The sequence below is a fragment of the Pan troglodytes genome, chromosome 9 (genome assembly GCF_028858775.2).
Source record: "Pan troglodytes isolate AG18354 chromosome 9, NHGRI_mPanTro3-v2.0_pri, whole genome shotgun sequence".
Classification (NCBI taxonomy): domain Eukaryota; kingdom Metazoa; phylum Chordata; class Mammalia; order Primates; family Hominidae; genus Pan; species Pan troglodytes.
This window is the reverse complement of record NC_072407.2, coordinates 10,420,065-10,427,169: the sequence shown is the minus strand read 5'-3', so window position 1 is coordinate 10,427,169 and position 7,105 is coordinate 10,420,065.

The following is a 7,105-nucleotide window of genomic DNA, read 5'->3' as shown; positions in this document are numbered from 1 at the left end:
TCATTTTCCTCTTTCTCCTTCTTGCCCATCTATTTCCCACTCCCGTTTGATCACTCACTCAAACTGCCCGTTCCCCTCACCCTGGCCCCCTTCCTCTCATTACCCTTCCTTGGTCCCATTGACCTGACAGGCTTTTCCCCAGCCCTTCCTCCTCCTAGCCTACCCACCCTTTTTGCGCTTATTCCTCCCCTCTCTCCCACCTCCTTGTCCTGAATGCCCATTTCAGCCTGAGACACTACTCTGTGTCGGCCTCTTTCCCTCCTCTCAGCTGATGCTGGCCTTAGCCATTTCCGTGCATCATTCAGTTTCTCCCAGTCAGGCGTTGGAAGTGCAAAGCTCTCAGCAGCACACAGCCTTCAGCATGTGGATGGGGGTTCTAGGGGTGTGGAGAGGCACCTGAGAAGGACAGTACACCCGGTGCTTGCTGAGGGATTGAAGTCTGCAGAGCTATAAATTTAAACCTCTTTTCTTCTACATTGGGCTCAGGAGTCTTGAGTGATTCCAAACTGCTCCCCACCAGTTCATTTCTTTCCAGCCCTGAATGATCACTCTAGGCAGAGTCAGAATATATAGTGAAAAGAGCATGGCCTTTGGGATCAGGCAGACCTGGGTTCAAATCCTTACTCCACCACTTAAAAAATTTTTATTTTTTAATTTTTGTGGGTACATAGTAGGTGTATATATTTTGATACAGGAATGTAAAGTATAATAATCACTTAAGAATAAATGGGGTATCTATCACCTCAAGCATTTATCTTTTTTGTTACAAACAATTGAATAAGTTATTTTCTAATGTACAATTAAATTATTTTTGACTATAGTCACCCTGTTGTGCTAGCAAATACTGTCTTATTCATTCTAATTTTTTTTTTGTACTTATTAACCATTCTGACTTCCCCTCCGCTCCCCCAATACGCTTCACAGTCTCTGGTAACCATCCTTCTACTCTCTATGTCAATGAGTTCAATTGTTTTAAATTTTAGCTCCCACAAATAAGTGAGACCATGCAAAGTTTGTCTTTCTGTACCTGGTTTATTTCACTTAACATAAGGACCATCCATCAGTGTTGTTGTAAATGACATGATCTCATTCCTTTTTATGGCTGAATAGTAGTACTCTATTGTGTATATGTACCGCATTTTCTTTATCCATTCATCTGTTGATGGACACTTAGGTTGCTTCCAAATCTTAGCGATTGTGAATAGTGCTGCAATAAACATGGGCGTGCAGATCTCTCTGATTTCATTTCTTTTTCTTTTTTTGTTTTTCTTTTTTTGAGACCGTGTCTTGCTCCGTCGCCCAGGCTGGAGTGCAGTGGCGCGATCTCGGCTCACTGCAACCTCCGCCTCCCAGGTTGAAGCAATTCTCCTGCCTCAGCCTCCTGAGTAGCTGGGATTACAGGCACATGCCACCACACCCAGTAAATTTTTGTATTTTTAGTAGATGGGGTTTCACCTTGTTGGTCAGGGTGGCCTCGAACTCCTGACCTCAGGTGATCCACCTGCCTTGGCCTCCCAAAGTGCTGGGATTACAGGCATGAGCCACTGAGCTCAGCCCCTCTGATTTCATTTCGTTTGGGTACATACCTAGGAGCAAGATTGTTGAATCCTATAGTAGCTCTATTTCGCTCTTTTGAGGAACCTCTAAAGTGTTATCCACAGTGATTTACTAATTTACATTCCCACCAACAGTGTATGAGGGTTCCCTTTTCTCGACATTGTCGCCGGCATTTGTTATTGCCTATCTTTTGGGTAAAAGCCATTTTAACTGGTGTGAGATGATATCTCATTGTAGTTTTGATTTGCGTTTCTCTGATGATCAGTGATATTGAGCACGTTTTTTGTGCCTGTTTGCCATTTGTACATTTTGAGAAATGTCTATTCAGATCTTTTGCCCATTTTTTGACCGGATTATTAGATTTTTTCCTATAAAGTTGTTTGAGCTCTTTATATATTCTGGTTATTAATCCCTTGTCAGACAGGTAGTTTGAAAATATTTTCTCTCTTCTGTGGATTGTCCCTTCACTTTGTTGATTCCTTCCTTTGCTGTGCAGAAGCTTTTTAACTTGATGTAATCCCATTTGCCAATTTTTGTTTTGGTTGCCTGTGATTGTGGGGTATTGTTCAAGAAATCTTTGCCCAGTCTAATGTCCTGGAGAGTTTTCCCAATGTTTTCTCGTAGTAGTTTCATGGGTTGATGTCTTAGATTTAAGTCTTTAATCATTTTAATTTGATTTTTGTATATAGCAAGAGATAGGGGTCTAGTTTCATTCTTTTGCATATGGATATCCAGTTTTCCCAGCACCATTTATTGAAGAGACTGTCCTTTCCCCATTGTATGTTTTTGGTGCCTTTGTCAAAAATAAGTTCACTGTAGAGGTATGGGTTTATCTCTGAGTTCTCTGTTCTGTTGCCCTGACCTATGTGTCTGTTTTTATGCCAGTGCCATGCCATTTTGGTTATTATAGGTCTGTAGTGTAATTTAAAGTTAAGTAATATGATTCCTTCAGTTTTGTTCTTTTTGCTAAGATAGCTTTGGCTGTTCTAGGTCTTTTTTGGTTTAATATACATTTTAGGATTTTTTTCTCTCTCTGTGAAGAATGTCATTGGTATTTTGATACGCACTGCATTGAATCTGTAGATTGCTTTGGGTACTATGGATATTTTAACAATAGTGATTCTTCCAATCCATGAACATGAAATATCTTTCCATTTTTTTGTGTCTTCTTCAATTTTTTTTGTCAATGTTTTATAGGAATCTTTCACTTGTTATTGTTAATTCCTAAGTATTTTATTGCATTTGTAGCCATTATAAATGGGATTACTTTCTTTTAATATTTTTCTTTTCTTCTTTTTTAAAATAGGAATCCTATTAACTGGGGGATTACTTTCTGTATTTCTTTTTCAGATTGTTCACTGTTGGCATATAGAAATACTACTGATTTTTGTATATTAATTTTGTATCGTGCAACATCACTGAATTTGATTATCAGTTCTAATAGTTTTCTTGTGGAGTATTTAGGTTTTTCCAAATATCAGATCATATCATCTGCAAATGAGGATAATTTGACTTCTTCCTTTCCAGGTTGGATGTTCTTTTTTTCTTTCTCTTGTCTGATTGCTGTAGGACTTCCAGTACTGTTGAATAATAGTGGTGAAAGTGGATATCCTTGTCATGTTCCAGAGCTTAGAGGAAAGACTTTCAGTTTTTCCCCATTCAGTATGATACTAGCTATGGATCTATTATATATGACTTTTATTATGTTGAGGTATGTTCTTTCTATCCCCAGTTTTTTGAAGGTTTTATCATGAAGGGAGGTTGAACTTTGTCAAATGTTTCTTCAGCATCAATTGAAATAATCATATGGTTTTTGTCCTTCATTTTGTTGATATGATGTATCACATTGATTGATTTGCCTCCCAGGGAAAAATTTTATTTGGTAATGATGAATGATCTTTTTAATGTATGGTTGAATTTGGTTTGCTAATATTTTGTGGAGGATTTTTGCGTCAATATTCATCATTGATATTGGCCTATAGTTTTCTTCTATGATGTATCTTTGTCTGGTTTTGGTATTGGGGTAATACTTGCCTCACAGAATGAGTTTGGAAGTATTCCCTCCTCCTCTATTTTTTGGAATAGTTTGAGTAGAATTGGTATTAGTTCTTTAAATGTTTGGTAGAATTCAGCTGTGAAGATACTGGGTCTCGTGCTTTTCTTTTCTGGGAGACGTTTTATTACGGCTTCAATATAATTACTTGTTTTTAGTCTGTTCGGGTTTTGGATTTCTTTCTTTCTTTCTTTCTTCTTCTTTTTTTTTGAGACAGAGTTTCACTCTTGTTGCCCAGGCTGCAGTGGAATGGCATGATCTCGGCTCACCGCAACCTCTGCCTGCTGGGTTCAAGCAATTCTCCTGTCTCAGCCTCACAAGTAGCTAGGATTACAGGCATGTGCCACCACGTCTGGCTAACTTTTTTATTTTTAGTAGAGATGGGGTTTCTCCATGTTGGTCAGGCTGGTCTTGAACTCCCGAACTCAGGTGATCTGCCCGCCTCAGCCTCCCAAAGTGCTGGGATTACAGGTGTGAGCCACTGCGCCCAGCCAGGTTTTGGATTTCTTTATGGTTCAATCTTGGTAGATTTTATGTATCTAGGAATTTATTTCATCTAGATTTTCCAATTTATTGGCATATAGTTGCTCATAGTCATCACTAATGATCCTTTGAATTTCTGCAGTGTCAGTCGTAATGTTCCTTTTTCATGTCTGATTTTATATATTTGGGTCTTCTCTCTTTTTTCTTATTCTAGTTAAAGGTTTGTCAATTTTGTTTATTTTTTCAAAAAGCCAAAATTTTGTTTCATTGATCTTTTGATTTTTTTCTTCATTTCAAATTCATGTAGTTCTGCTCTGATATTTATTATTTCTTTTCTTCTGCTAATTTTGGGTTTGTTCTTGCTTTTCTAGTCCTTTAAGATGTATCATTAGGCTGTCTTTTTTGATATAGGCAAGCTATAAACTTCTCTGTTAGTACTGCTTTTGCTGTATGCCACAGGTTTTGGTATGTTGTGTTTCCATTATCATTATCATTATGTTTCAAGGAATTTTTCATTTTTTTCTTAATTTCTTCATTGATCCACTGTCATTCAGGAACATATTGTTTAATTTCCATGTGTTTGTATAGTCTCCAAATTTTTTCTTGTTTTTGATTTCTAGTTTTATTCCAATGTACACCACTTTCTTTTTTTTCCTACCATTTATTTGCCTACACATATCACTTTCTAATATCATCTCATAGCAAGCTCTGAGCCTCCCCTTGGACCCAGAGTTCTGTCCTATTCAATTATTGGTGGCTACCTGTCTACAGAAGGCTTTGTTTCCTGGTGCTTTTGCTTCCTTCCAGTCTTGATGCATCTAACTCTTCTTATGCTATGTGCCTGATACAATGATAAGCACTTTATATGCATTATTTTACTTAATTTTCAAAACGGCAGTGTAAGGTTAATATAATATTACCATTTTACACCTGAGCCTGAAACTCACTTAGATAACGTGCACAAAATCACACAACTTTTAAAAGATAGAACTAGGACTGGAAAGACTTGAAAGAAGGCAACACACTATAATGGAAATAGAAAAAGCTTTGAAGTCAGATACCCGAGCTCAGTTCTTGGCTGTATTCTGGCTGTAGGACCTCGTATAACTGCCTTAAGCTTTCTTAGCTTCACTTTATTTGTCTTTTGAATGAGGAGAAATGTTCTGTGGAAGTATTCAGAGAATGAAATGAATCAGTGTATATAAAATGCCTATCACTTAGAATTAGATCTTACCACTACCCTCCTCTATCACCCGACCAGGCTCAGTCATCTTCCTACTACATCATGCTGCTCTCAGGCTGATAGGATAAATTAGGTAGGAACACAGATGACTATGACAAAAGAGAGAAAGCAGTAAGTACCATATGAGCATACAAGCTTTGTCAGAATGACAAAGTAGGACTTCATGGGGACAGTGATATTAAATCTAGACCTGAAATGTTTTATCAGATTCCAAGAAACGGAAAATAGATGGAAGGAGCTCAAGAGACCATATCTGACAGCTGGATAGGGCATGGAATGGGGTGATGGAGGTAAAAGTATTCTGTAGACCCAGCCCTCCTCTACCCAGCTCCAGGCTGCCATTTCGTGGTCATCTGGAGCCCAGGCTCCAGCTAGAGGGGGCTAACAGTCCCAGACAGTCTTTAGAAGGAACGGTGGAGTGCTAGGGAGCCTATGGGCCAGCCTACTCCCACCCCACAGAGAAGCTGGCATGAGAAAGAAAGGCCCAATATCTGCCTGCAGCTCCTCAGACCAGCTGGGATTCTATTTTTAACCATCCCTGTCATAGTTGACAGCTTGGAACGCCTTCTCCCTCCTTTTCTTCCTTCTTCCTGCCTCTTGCAGCCCAGAATCCTGTAGAAACGACGGATGGGAGCAACCCCAGCACTGGTAAACAGAAGAACCACTCTCCTTTCTCACTGTCCTCTACTCCATGCAGCCTTCTCCAGGGTAGTTAGTGGGTGTATTTTAGAGGCATATTGGCTGGGAAGTGAATGAGGCCTAAAATTGAGGGCTCATCACTTGCACAGGCCCCTTTCAAGGCCCTGGTCAGGGTCCCAGTAATTTTGTATCTGTAATTTTGTATTCTTTTTCTTTCTTAAAAAAAGAGCACCCAATTTTATAAACTTTAGGTCCCACAAAACTTGTCTCTGCTCCTCATGGGTGGGTCTTGTTCCCCATCTCCAGCCCAGGGTCTACTTCAACACCATTATTCTATCTTGCTCTAACTTACTGTATGACCTTAGGCAGCTTACATTCCTGCTCTGGGCCTCAGTTTCCCATGTCTGTTACAAGATGAAGCATCAAAAGACCCCTCCTCCAATATACTATGCCTCTGATTATCCACGTATGTCCTCTTAGTGAGGTCCTCAGTTCCTGTTCTTCCTCATTTGTCATTGTGTGTAAAGAGGTGATATTGTTGGTCTTTGCCTGTCTCTGGGGCTAGATCATTCTTATAGTAAAAGGGAGACTGGGTCTTCAGACTCCTATTCAGGTCTTTCTTGTTGTAGCTACTAAAAGTGCTTCCATTTGGCAGAATCTTGGCCAGGTTTTGACACTGGGGAAGAGAGTACAGCAAAAAATCCCTACTCTTTAATTAACTGTATTCATTCTGTATACCTGTCATGGTCTAATCTCTGGTGTTTCAAACACATTGAATAAACTTAGTCTTATTATACAGCGCTTCCTCTTTTATCTTTTCATCAAAATTTAATAAGCATCCATGAATATAGTACCTTAACAGTGGCACCACTTTGGGATAATGTGATTAGGAATCACGATATGTCATGGATATGCCATTTTCCATCCCCATTCACAGTTATTGCAACACTGGAATGTAGGTAGAGGATGAAAACTCAGAAAGAATATGCACAGCCACGCTGAACCTCAGAGGCTGGGCTTTCTGGCAAGGGGTTGTGCACAGCAGTGTGCAACAGTGGGAGAGACCAGACAGAAGGATACTGCAAAATCCTATGCCTCCTCACCTGCCCCAAAAGAATCCAGAAAGGAAG